This window comes from Carassius carassius, chromosome 6 (genome assembly GCF_963082965.1).
Source record: "Carassius carassius chromosome 6, fCarCar2.1, whole genome shotgun sequence".
In the NCBI taxonomy this organism is placed as follows: Eukaryota; Metazoa; Chordata; class Actinopteri; order Cypriniformes; family Cyprinidae; genus Carassius; species Carassius carassius.
Window position 1 is genome coordinate 32,184,931 of NC_081760.1, and position 14,024 is coordinate 32,198,954.

Sequence of the window (14,024 nt, forward strand, 5' to 3'; positions counted from 1 at the left end):
TGCTATGAGAGTGTGTTGTCCGAACAGGTGTCTGTATGAGCAAGTTGGAGTGAAACATTATAATGCAATGTACTGTGGCAAATTCTGAGCTTGTCCTCTATGAGATGAGTCTGATTCTACATCTCATGCTTTAGTCTGCCACATGCAAGACTCGCGTGCTGCTCTCGCGAGGTGTTTAATAGGAGGGACAGCGCGTGAATCACTCGGCGTCTACAGCTAATTACTCACGCCTTCAAGTTAATTAACTGCGAGCAAGGAGCAGCAGGGAAGGAGGACTAATTAAGCAGTGCTTAAAAATCACAGGATGAAATGCCATAATTCTGACCCAACTTAAAAAAACAACTGCTGAAATTGTTTTGTCACAGGCGAGCCATGAGGCACTGGGAATTGTAGAAATTAAATGCTGACAGACAATATTTGTGGCAGTTGCCAGATATGAATGCAGGATTCTGTTGGGTAATACAAATAACTTCTGTGAAAATTTTAATTAAACTTTTCACAGCAGTTTAACAGTTTCGCACAGTGTTGCCATTTTAATGTCCATGACGTTTTATTGACTTCAAAATGTCTTTGGCTTGACAGTTGTCCAATATAATCTAGTGTGTGTGTATGTACAGTATGAAAGAGAGTGAGAGCATGTCAACTTGACACATAGGTTTTTTATTTTTTAACTCACAGGTAAATACCAGTATTCTCTTCTTTTTTTCAGTTTTGAACTCTCTATTCAGATGAATGACAAAGAACTTTCTCTCAGTCTCTGTCTGTTTGTCTTTATGTCTGCTGTGACAGCACTGTGACACACGCTATGTTTTGTTCTCTTAATTGGAGAGCAGGCTCTGGTTCTAATGCCTGCTGGAAACCTGTATAGAACTGCATGCATAATCCATTCTGTAGGAGGGAAACATCCTGGCTATTCTTTGGCTCTGTTCAGTCCTATTTCAGCAGAATGTGCAACTTATTGTGTTGCATTATGGGCAATGCACTGAAACAAGATTCGTTAACAAGCTCTCTGTTCAAATATGTTTTTATTATTTTTTTTCAGTTAGTATATACACTACCATTCAAAAGTTTGTGGTATATAAGATTTTTGAATATCCATTTTGCTCACCAAGGCTGCACTTATTTAATAACATTAATTTTTCTGTTTTCTATTTGAATATATTTCAAATTTGTATGTATTCCTGTGATGGCAAAGCTGAATTTTCAGCATCATTACTCCTTCAGAAATCATTTTAACATGCTTATTTGCTGCTCATGAAACATAAAAACAGATTATTATGAATTTTGTAAACCGTTGTTGTTTACAAAAAAAAAACAGTTTTGTGGAATATTTGAATCCTCTTCAGGATTCTGATAAATTTTTATTTAAAGATATTTATTTAAAATCTTTTGTAATTTTATGAATATTTACTGATATTTACTGCCACATTTGATCAATTTACTGTTTCTGCTTCCTTGTTGAATAAAAGTTTTCAAATATTTTTGTTGTACATTAAAAAAAAAAAAAAAAAAAAAAAAAAAAACCTACTACAATCTCTTGAACGGTAGTGTATCACAGTTTCAGCAGCAATAGCTATTTTTAACATTGATAATAATACGAAATGTTTCTTGAACACCAAATTGGCATTTTAGAAGTTTAAAGTGATCGTTTTTAGCATTAAAAAAATGTCCATGAAATTCCATAAACTCCTCTCTAATTGTCTTATGGTTTGAAAATGCAGAAATGTTCAAAAATATGTTTTTTTGGTACTTGTAGTTACTATTCCTCTAGTTTTTGCTATTTCCCCAAAACAGTGTTTTTCTGTAGGGTTATGTGATGCTCCTTTTTTGTCCTACCTATTAAACTCAAAATGTCAGGGTGGTACAATTGTCCTGATTTCATATTGAAGAAAAAAAATATTCAATAGGTCGATCTTTATTTATTAGAAATATATATATATATATATATATATATATATATATATATATATATATATATATATATATATATATATATATAATGAGCAAAATTATAAACGCAAAACTTTTATTTTTGCCCCCATTTTTTATGAGCTTTGCCTATTTCAGTCAAATATTGTTCACAAATCTGTCTAAATCTGTGTTAGTGAGCACTTCTCCTTTGCTAAGATAATCCAGTTGCCTCACGCAGTATAACACATCTCCTTCACATAGAGTTGATCAGGGTGTTGATTGTGGCCTGTGGGATGTTGGTCCACTCCTCTTCAATGGCTGTGTGAAGTTGCTGGATATTGGCAGGAACTGGAACACGCTGTCGTATACAACCCTCCAGAGCATCCGAAACATGCTCAGTGGGTGACATGTCCAGTGAGTATGCTGGCCATGCAAGAACTGGGATGTTTTTAGCTTCCAGGAATTGTGTAAAGATCCTTGCAACATGGGGCCGTGCATTATCATGCTGCAACATGAGGTGATGGTCGTGGATGAATGGCACAACAATGGGCCTCAGGATCTCATCACGGTATCTCTGTGCATTCAAAATGCCATCAATAAAATGCACTTGTGTTCGTTGTCGTTGGCCTTTTATTGTGGCCTGTGTAAGGCACACCTGTGCAATAATCATGCTGTCTACTCAGCATCTTGATATGCCACACCTGTGAGGTGGATGGATTTTCTCGGCAAAGTAGAAGTGCTCACTAACACAGATTTAGACAGATTTGTGAACAATATTTGAGAGAAATAGGCCTTTTGTGTACATAGAAAAAGTCTTAGATCTTTGAGTTCAGTGCATGAACAAATGGGGGCTAAAACAGTGTTTTAAAAAGTGTTATATATATATATATATATATACTTATAAATATATCTTTATGTATAATAATATCTCTATCTTAACAGAAGCTTAACAGAAGCATGTAAACATTTGGCTCTTGTGTAAAGTGTTTTGATTGACATCCCAGACAGAAAGGCTTCTGATATTCAAGGCCCATCTCCATTATGTGGCATAATGATATGTCTGCTTCTCTATGTGCATAGGGGCTGTTTGTTTAGACCTCGCATTGGCTGGTGTTTATGTGTGTTTGTATGTGTGTTGAGCATGGGGAATATAATCTTGTGTAAACACCAAGCTTGTCTCCCAGGTGGAGTCGTATGAATGAAAGCGAGGTCTCAGAGAACCGTGTGTGTCAGTCCACGTGAAGGGGAGAAGAGTCTATCTGTAGAAACAGGCTGCAATCAGAGCTCAAGCCTTTCAGGCTGTACAAAAAAGCAACAGTCTGACTGTTACAATTCTGAATCTTCCTTCGAACTTTAGTCATTCCTCTGCATTTGATTTAGGTTGGTAAAACTTTATGATAAAGCCCCATTAGTTATTGTTAAATAACTAATAACTAACAATGAGCAATGCATTTGTTTAAGGCAAGACACAATAGCTGAATAGGTTCAAAGTTTTAACTGATATCACCATATCAGATGATTAATCACAGCACATAAAAAAAATGTTTGTATTAAAGGTTTTCCTGAAAAGTTATGTTTGATTATGAATATTAGGCATTATGTAATTAAAAGTGCATACATTCCAGCACAGAAAAATGGACATTGGATAAGACCAGGTTCAAAGTTCTTTTTTCATTTTGTTGATATATATATATTTATCACTCATAAATCTGAAAATACTTGCCAGGTCCAAACCAGGCAAACGACTGAATAACAAACCCTTCTGTAAAACCCTTCAGAATATAGCTGCTATATTGCTACTGAAATAGAGATTTCAGCATGAGGAAAAATCTTCAGAGAAAACGTCCATACAAACGCAAATAGATAAAGTGAAATAAAATAAACACTTAAAGTTAATCCAATACATAAACATTGTATGTTATCCCTGCAAGTTGTTTTAAACCTTTTTAACATGAAAGATATTTTGAAGAATGTTGGTAACCAAACAGTTGACGGTAGCCATTGACTTATGAGCATAGTATTTAGTCCATATGGCTACCGTCATCTGTTTGGTTATCAACATTTTTCAAGATATATTCTTTTGTGTTCAGCAGAAGAAAGAAATTTGAGGGAGAGTAGATTACAGAACTTTCATTTTTTGGGTGAACTGTCTCTTAAAATGTGTATTTTGAAAATACTTCATTGTTAATTAGCTAAATAAATACTTCATATTATTATTAATAACTACTTTTCATTGTTAGTTTATGTTAATGTTGACAAATGGAACCTAACTCTTACCAGGTCATTTTCCAGTTTTCCTATACAAGTTTAGCAAAAGCCCAAATATATGTTCAAATGTAACCATACACAGTTGAAATGTGGAGTTTTGTTGCCCAAACCAACCACAAGCCCTCTGAAAGTTTTCCCTAAATACTCTTGCAGTATGATGCCGCTGTGACTGCAAGGGGTCAGACCTACACCAGACAAAACCAACACGTTCTAACCCCATGATAATGCATGACCTCTGGGGAATAAAGCTGCTCTCTTTTTCCCACATCCCACTGTGCTCTGGGGCGCCTTTTTGTTTACACTGCCCTCACAATGAGCGCTATAGTGCCCGCCGAACGAGCTTGTATGGGAGTGTTCTGGGCCTGAATGTAGAGCCAGCCACTGGCCCTGCTCTGAATAAGCCCCTTTGAATATTGCCAAGACCCCCGCTTGCATTGTCCTGCATTATTCCCCGTACAATAGATATCACACTTTGGAAGTAATTTTTTAAAAAGGGGATGGGTGAATCAAAATAGTGGTCGCTTTAAGCTTTTGTTTTCTCACTCTCTCTTTTCTTTCACTCGTCTAGCTCTCTTTCTTTCTTTTTTCTTTTGCTTCGCGCCCGCCCCGCATTCTCTCTTCTCTCTCGCTGTTTTTTCCCCAGCGGCTCATTCTGAGTTCTCCATTATAGCGGCAAATTAAATAAACCACTCCACTGTCATAAGAGGCTGGGGCCCGGACTGAACCAGCCTAGTTTGCTAGGACCGAGGCAGGCGTGCATGCTGGGAGAGAGCGCACCTCGCTGGGCTTTACTCCATCTCGCTCATGGTTCTTCAGGCTGAACGAACGAGATGGTTTGAGACGAAGCGGAGGATGAGGAGTGGATGGGGGGCATCGAAGGGTCCCCACCCACCCCTCTGTCTCCAGTGGAGATGGGGAGAAGGACAAAGGAGCTCTCTCCTTCCTCCAGCCCCCCTCCTCAAAAGGGCTGCAGGTACGGGGTATGGATTTTTTTTTTCCCCAAGGTGGGTCGTGGGATGCTGGGGCAGTTGCAGGGGGGAGAATAGGGGTTTATCTGACGACCTCGTCTGGGGTTAGGTTAATTGTGAACTGGCTTCTAAGAAGCATGGAGAAATGTCAGGAGAAAAGTGCACGGCAGCCATGACAGAGGAAGAGAGCGAGTTACTCAGTGTCAGAGCCATATAGAGAGAGAGTTGCGACAACTCCATTGACTCCAATGGAACGCTTTTTTTACAGCAATGGCGGCTCGTGGAGCCTCTCAATAGTTCCCGGAAGTAGCAGCAAACCGATGCCGCGCCGTAGAGATGCAGCAGAACAAACCGTTTGCGACGCACTTTTAAAAGGTAAGACATTTAAATAATACGATTGTATATTATTAGTACATCTAAATAACAATAAACTGTAAGTTAAAACCTTCTAGTAGATTATTACTCATTAAATGAGTAGATTTAAGGGATGTTATCAGATAACTAACAGATTAGGCTAGGATTGGAGCTGAATAAAGTTAGTAACGAACACCCTATTAATTGTAAAATCTGTTCTCTTAATTCAGTTTCATCCATCGTGTTTGGAATTAGAGAAAAAGGAGTCTAAACATATTTTTTTTTTTTGCAGGGTGGGGAAAGTTAGCTAACGTTACATAGCCTATTAGTTCAATATAACGTTTGACCGCGTGTGACAGCGGAGAGTGGAAGTGGTAAAATGAGGTTATAAAGTTTGTTCCCTATTACATGTATTAAATAATTAAATTCCATAATAATAAAATGCACCCTATTGATATAAATTTAGAGTGAATTGAGTTTGCAAAAACATGGGTTGAGTGTTTTTAGTCATTGTGATTCATTGACTATTACCTGTCTATATTATATAATACTACTGTATTATATACTTAAACTTGTTAGTGTATAAAAGTAACATACTGTAACTGTACTGGAGGGTTAGTAGTGCCACTGAACTGTTCTGTGATGGAGCATCAGTGAGGATGCAGGTCAGGAGTGCTGAGGGGACCATTTTTTTTGATAGCTGCATTTTCATTCTTTATTTTTCTTAGTGCTGCCTTTGCATTTTTTAATATTATTTCTTGTCTCTTTAATTTTTTTAATAGACCCAGGTAACTGACTGATGGTTCACTGGAATGCTGACTGGCTGCTGACTGCGGGGAAGCTATACATTCAGTATCAGACTCAGTTTTATGCAAATGTTACAAGATACAGGAAATGTTTATGCTTTGGTGTTGTTTTTGGTGTGAGATGTGCTAGAAATTTCTTTGCTTTTTGTTGAGATTTCAGTCTTTAGGATGCATGTGTTTTTATATATAGAAGCTGTAATCATACAGTTTCGTTTGACACTTAAATGTTAGCCAGTTTATTGTGAGCTCAAACTTTTCTCTGCATACTTTAATGGTTTCCCTTTTTTGAATATAAATGTAGAAGCAACAGGTGCAAGTGGGGATAAAAATTGACCCTTTACACATGACCTTCATTTTCAGGAAGAACTGCTTATGAATTAGGAATAGCTGTTTGCTTTTTGATGTCATGTACAGAGATATCATGTGGTTTTAGTTGTGGCTGTGTACACTCTTAGAAGTAAAAGGTTCCCAAAAGGGATTTTCACAGTGATGCCATAGAAGAACCATTTTTGGTTCCCTTTCAGTGAACATAAAAAAAAATAAAACATAAACTTACAGGAAAAAAAGGTACAAAACTGGCCACTGAGGGTGCATATTAGTACCTCAAGTGTACATAGAGTTCCTTTTGAAAGGGTACTGACCCAGTGACAGCTTTTTGTACCTTTTGTGGTTCTTCATCGAATCTTTAAAAAACAGTGAAGAACCTTTATTTTTAAGAGTTCATTCAGAAGCTTATGTTAATTTTTATGCCAGCTATTTTCTGTGATTAGATTGGATTATTATTTATAGTTTTAAATATGATTTAAAGCTATTTTTTATTCAAATGCAAGTGGATTGTTAATGTCTGCTAATTGTTTTCTACATCTGATTCTACACCTAATTGTGCTAGCATAGTAAATCATTTATGAAGAGAGAGATAGGAAAAGATAAAGAAAGACTAAAGGGACTTATGGACAGCCTGAGAGAGACAAAACAAAGGGAAGGAAAGGCCAGGTAGTGAGAGGTTGGCTTTGAGCACTGTTGGGCATCAGCCTGCATGAACCAGGAGAGATGACCTCTTTTACAATGTCTGAAGACTTAAAGAGGAAAAAGAAGAGGTGGAGAGTTTGAAGAGGGGCCGTCCTGCTGAGCGGCTCACACTTAGCCCTGCTGGGATCCGATCAGGGCCCAAACTAGCATCAGACAGGGGGTCTAGTTGTCTTCTCCCTGCCATTTCTGCCAAAAGAGAAAAGAAAGAGGTCCAGGAAAAGTTCCTCTTCAGCCGGTGGAGAAGGAAAGAGAGGGAGGTTGGCCTACTGCTGTGGCCCATGAAAGGACTGTGGGTGACGTGCTTGAGGTTTAGGGAGAAGTGGCATGTAGAGGTGAGGATTTGAGCAAGGGAGACTTTGGCAAATGCTTGAAAGTTAAAGAGAATGAGCAGGAGAGAAAAAAAAGAGTGAGAGAGAGAGATCTGAGGTCAGGGACTCCCTCTGAGGTCTGACATTTGAGGCTAAGGATTGTTTATGAGTGTTGTTAGCATGTCATGTCCGATTTGTAGGGCTTACGGGGCAGGGTTAAACAAGATTAGCAGCTTTACATGTTTAGCAAATTCCGCTGCCACCTGCGTTTCTCGATAGTTTAATAGTCAGCTGTTTATTCTTCTCAGCAGGGGTCTCTCAAAAAACCTTTCCTTTGATTCGTAATTTTTTTTTGCCTTTAATTTTGTCTAATAGATTGTATATGCATTATGTTTATTTTTTAGAGAGCATTGAATTGTGTTGGGAAAGACTTAAATAATATATTATGAATTTGAAATTATAAGATTTTTGCATTATGGTGTTATTTTCTTGACTCTTAAGCACATGATAAAAAAATCCATCTACCAAATATAATAAAGATAATAATAATAATAATAGATATACACAACTGTTCAAAAGTTTGGGGTTTTGCAAGTCTATAATGTTCATCAAGGCTGCATTGATGTGAAAAAAATAATAATATTGTGAAATATTACCATTTAAAATAATTTAAATATAATGTATAGTGCAATTTATTCCTGTGATGCAAAGCTGAATTTTCAGCATCATTACAGTCTTCAGTGTCTCATGATCCTTCAGAAATCATCATAATATGCAGATTTGCTGCCCAAAAACATTTATAATTGATATCAATGTTGAAAACAGTGATGCCGCTTAATATTTTTACAATGATGCTTTTTGATGAATAGAATGATTCTTTGATGAGAAGAATAGAAAAAAAAAAAAAAACTTCACCTGAAATTTTGTAACATTATGAATATATATTTGCTGTCACGTTTTATAAATTTAATGTGTTCTTACTGAATAAATGTATTAATTTCTAAAAGAAAGAACATTTTTAAAAGTTAAAAAATAATGGGTATTTCCCACAAACTTTTGAACAGTATATATTTTTATTAAACCGTAAAGCAACAAAATGTCAGTGTAGTATTTGTTGAAATAATATTAACTTTTGCTGATTGAAATAAAAAGTGACTCTTTTCTAGTAATAAGAATACAATAAGTGTCACCACTAAGATTAATGGGAATTAGAATATGACAGGAAATCTCTTTCTCTTTCTCTCTCTCTCTCTACACACACACACACACACACACACACACACACACACACACACACACACACATACACAGAGAGTATGATGCAGCAAATAATTTCCATATATTTCTGAAAAAACAACAACATAACTATATATGCATATTACTGAAGTACTTTACCCAGCACATTTCAAAATCACTGCAAGTGTCCGGTCTCAGTACAATAACTCCCTCCTCCCTGCTCGACCTCAGTACTCATTATTGCTCTGGCTCATTTCTCTCTCACTGAGCAGTGCAGTGGCAGGGCAGCATCACATTTAATTGAATTAGTCCAGCTGCACTGGCACTTGCGCCATTGGCTGGTATTGTCAGCACGTTTCGTACCGTGGCACACACAATCACTGATTGCTTTCAGATAGGGAGAAATATAATTAGGGTTTTAGAATGGCAGAGAGAGAGGAGAGAGAAGGAGGGGGTAAGAGGGATATATTAGAGCCTTATTAGTTTCATTGAAATCTGTAGATAAATAGGAAAGTTTTATTTGAGGTGTAATGAGATTGTAGCTATTTGGAAGAGGATGGGTGACCCTTGTACATGGATTACAGAGGGATTATGGGTAATAACACAGTATGGCTGTGAGAAGTGGGGTATTGATCTGAGGCATCTTTGATGTTTGCTGCTGAAGAAACACTGCTACTTCTCACCTCCAGATACATTTCAAATATGAGTATATTCAGACCACAGCAAGAAAGAAATCCGTAGAAAAATGGAAAGTGGTTATAATTTTCTGACAGGACATTATTTGTTAATTTTACATACATTTAACCCTTAAGCACAACACAGTGCACTAAAATCAGTGAAAAATCAATACTGAAAATTCCTTATATATTAGCACTGTACATTAGGCCTAATTTTTACAGACTTTATTTAGAGTGGAGTTGTTTCAGTTTCTGGCGAAATGCAGCTGAATCATTTAAATCCAGTCCAGACCTTTTCTTACTCACCTTCATGTCTTTATTTCATTATTATTAAATTCAATTCAAGTTTATTTGTATAGCGCTTTTTACAATACAAATCGTTACAAAGCAACTTTATTAAAATTATGTTTCAATAATATTTAGTAGTAGCTTATAAGTGGTGACTGTCAGTTTGTGCACATATGACTGGATTTGTAGAAAAATTAATACAAGACGTAGTCAGCCAGACGATGAACATTATTAATATTATTGATAATTAATCATTATTATATGATGCAGTCACATTTGTAGCAATATTTGTTAGTTCTGTTTGTTGATTCAGGGTTAGCATAATCTGAGGTCCTCTGAGGGTCAGCATCATCTCTTCTCAGGTGTTCTGGATCCAGACTGGAGCTTGTGTAAATCCTAGTTACCATGGGATGTACAGTAAATCCTGTGGCAAAACAGAGAAACAAATAGAGACATCATTAGCATAGCTGCTGATCCAACAAAGTAAAATTAATTAGTTTTACCCAAGCTAAAGAATAAAAATGCGCATTTGATCAGATGCAACTACACTCAAAATTTAAGATACATTATTCAAATGCTTGGCGAAAAAGATGCATTTTTAATCTAGATTTAAACAGAGAGAGTGTGTCTGAACCCCGAATATTATCAGGAGGGCTATTATCCACCTATGAAGCCCCAGAAGTGGCAACAACCATCAACTAACAAGGCCCAGCTGCAAAGTGGTTAACCAGAGATACCTTTCTTTCTCTTTACTGGTGCATGGCAACCACTGTGCAGAGCACAGTCTTTTCTTTATTTACTATGTGAGCCACAAAACCCCTGAAGACACTTGTGCTTTGTCAAACACCCATTGGAATGACACCATCATAACCCTCTAATGAACCATGTGAGGCCTGAGCATCATTGGGTGCAAGCTGACATTGTTGAATACAGTAAAGCACAGACATTAACACAGTAACCTGAGTGAAATCTGCTGACTGCTCATTATGCTCATTGGGTGTCAATAAAAGTGCTGAATGGAGAAGAATGGAAAATTTTCAAATAGTTACGTTGCACAATGTCGAGCAAAAAAACAAACAAAAAAATAATAATAATATAATATATAATTCTACACACTTAGATTTATGAATACATCCTTATTCTAAGTTGAAAGTTGTAACTTTTAACACGCTGTAGCTAGTACAAAAAGTTATTTAAAATAGACATGGCAATACCTGTGTAGTGTTCTTGTATTCATGTGCTTTCTGTTGGTCTAAAATCAGCAATCAGTCATTTTATATTACCTTTCATTATCCACACCAAATGCATATTTGAAAAATCAGCTGACTAGTTCTCCCAGAAACCGATCATTTATTCACACTCATTTGTTTTAAACCCATTTAATTTTCTTTCTTCGGTGGAGCACCAAAGGAGTCATTTATAGCACAGTGTATAGCATTAGCCCAAGACGCATGTTTCCATAAAGTGGTTATTACATGGCCTCAGAAGACCTGGAATATAATGCATAAGCCATGGACTTCTCGTTTGTTGTTTTTATGCATGTAGAAACAGATTTGGAGAACTTTAGCATTACATCACTTGCTCTTCAGTGGATCCTCTGCAGTGAATGGGTGCCGTCAGAGAGTCCAAACAGCTGATAAAAACACCACAATAATCCACAAAAAAAATCCACATGCAGGACTTGAGTCCATCAATTAACATCTTGTGAAATGAAAAGTTGTGTGTTGTAAGAAACCAGTCCATCATTAAGACATTTTTAACTTAAAACCACTGCTCATTCTGATGGCACAGAGGATCCATTGGTAAGCAAGTGATGTAATAGTTATTTTCTCCAAAAATGTTTCTATGAAGAAACAAACTCATCTACATCGCTTTGATTCAGCAAATTTTCATTTTTGGTGGGTGAACTATGCCTTTAATGCTCCATTTATCACATTCAACATACAGAATTATTCCTTTTACCAGATCGGTCTTAAAACTCAACTGACTTTTTTTTTCAGACAACACAGCCATATATCCTAAGGATTCAGTGGAGTGCTGCTACTGAATATGAACCAATTTTTTCCATGTCTACACATTATATTCTCATAGAGGCCACTGAATATCATCTTATGTTTTATTCTTTATGGTTTTGAAAGATCCTTGAAGCCTTCATGCAGCTATACCATGGTGTGTACCAGACACCATGTGGAGAATTATTAACTATAGTTGAGGCATTGGGATTTTACCTTCCGCCCATACAGTAGAGCTGACAGCAGTTGTGACGGGTAGCTTAAGCAAGCCATCTGCTGTAAAAAGAATGCCTTTGATACCATTAGCCCCCGTTGCGCACTAACATGTTGTTTCTAGAAGCTTCAGCTGATCCTGTGAAGCTGGCTGTGGTCGGAGATGACTGTGGGCTTAGAGATTCCTGTGCTAACAGCAGGGAGATGTGCGCATGCAGGCAGAAAACCACACAGTGATCATAGTCTGTGTATGTGTGTGTGCACAAACTTTGATCTTCTGATGAGCTGCTAATTTGGTCTCAAGGCCAGTCAGTAAGCAACACTGTGTGTAAGTGTGAACATGTTTCCATCTTGTCACTAGTTTATTAGTATATGCATGGCTTTTCTTTACTCTGAGGGACAAAAAAGTAGAAATTTTGAAAAATTTCTAACTTATTACATTATATAGTAGGTCAGTTAGTCTATACAATCAAAGTCAGTGGGTTCAGTGTTGACTGACTGTCATTTTTTGGACAAAAATGGTTAAAACATTCTTAATATATGAGTACATGCGACGAACAACCGTATAAGTCCAAAAAAACAAAAATTGAGATAACCATGTGACTTCAATGTATGTGTGCCACTTTGTATACAGAATCACTTTGGGGGCTGTTCGCGCGACCAAAACTCTGAATTTAAAATTTTAAAATAGTCTCACGCGGAAAAACCGTTTATGTCCACTAACGAAAAATGGAGACGCCGGTTGCTTTCATGTCCGCTGCGGACATTAATAGACGAAACGTCGGTAAAAAAAAAAAAGGAGAGCGAACATGAATGAATGGAAGGACAGAGCAAGGAAGTCTTTGAGTGATGCTTGGAAACCATATGTGAACCGGAGAGGAGAGAAAAAACGAGGAAAATGTCCAGCAAAAGAGGTGAGTGAAAAACCGTATACAAAGTATCTACATAAAGTTAGCGGTTACAGTCAGAGGGGCGTGTAGGCTACTGGGCGTCGTCTACTACAGTTCATTCATATAGCTCACTCTGTTTAAAGGCTCAAGTCATGAATGGGTCGATATGAAAGCTGAGAAAATTAGGATTCAGGGGACGTTTTAAACATGTCTCTAAGTTACTCCTTATAACCACGGAGAAATGAATCGAAACGCTTTAGGTGCAGCCCAGCTGCGTCTAATGTTAGGCTTGAATGTTTTTTTTTTTTTTTTTTTACCATTCATTGATTGTGTTATAAGGACTGCTGGCAGAATTTTATATACATAAACAAAAATATGTAAATTCATCACCAATCTTTAAGATGTTTAGAATAGAATTTGATTGCTTTATGTCTTCACTGAAATTGGTAAAAAAAAAAAAAAAAAGAAAGTCATTGACGTGTTTAAAATATTTTGATATAATTTTTGGATCCCTGTTACCATTGAATGCAACACTTTGTTTTTGTAATATTGTATGCTATGCTATGTTTGTTACTTGTTATTTAATAAATAATAAAAATAAATAAAAAAAGGTAATAAAAAAATGCATTGATTGTGTAAGCTGTTATATATTCTAGCTAGTAACCTTAATAGCTGCTAATAGCTCTAGTGTTTTATAGCTCAAAAAAACAAAAAAACGCTAATGTGACTTTGTATCTGTTAAGGGAAAGGCGTGCAAGGAGACATGTCCCAGGCAGTGTTCAAGCCTAACAGACCAAAGAAAACTCCAGCTCTTCACAGAGTTTTATGCTGTCTCTTATGAGAGGCAGCAGGCTATCATTCTCTCTGGTTTAGAGCAGGTATGCTAACTTAAGCAATTCATGACCATATCATGTCAACAGTATGCAATGCATTACAATGTAGGCCCATGAAATAACCAGTGAATTGAATACTACTGTATGCCTTTAATTCACTAAGACTGCATATGTGCCTGATCACTGATCATCCCAATATGTCTTTTTACTTCTAGCACAAGGTGAGTCGCA

The 14,024-nt window shown here is 36.8% G+C and overlaps 2 long non-coding RNA genes across 2 annotated transcripts in view; both read left to right on the top strand.

Moving 5' to 3' along the window:
- The first annotated feature begins 286 nt into the window (after positions 1–286).
- On the top strand, positions 287–1,004 carry LOC132142657 (uncharacterized). The gene is made up of 2 exons (XR_009434094.1): positions 287–456; positions 710–1,004. It is a non-coding gene; the product is annotated as an uncharacterized LOC132142657 (long non-coding RNA).
- Positions 1,005–4,867: 3,863 nt separating this feature from the next.
- Positions 4,868–14,024, top strand: part of LOC132141991 (uncharacterized) — a 37,557-nt gene continuing 28,400 nt past the window's right edge. The window contains exon 1 of the long non-coding RNA XR_009433989.1: positions 4,868–5,152. This is a non-coding gene — a long non-coding RNA (uncharacterized LOC132141991). The remainder of the gene's footprint in view (positions 5,153–14,024) is intronic.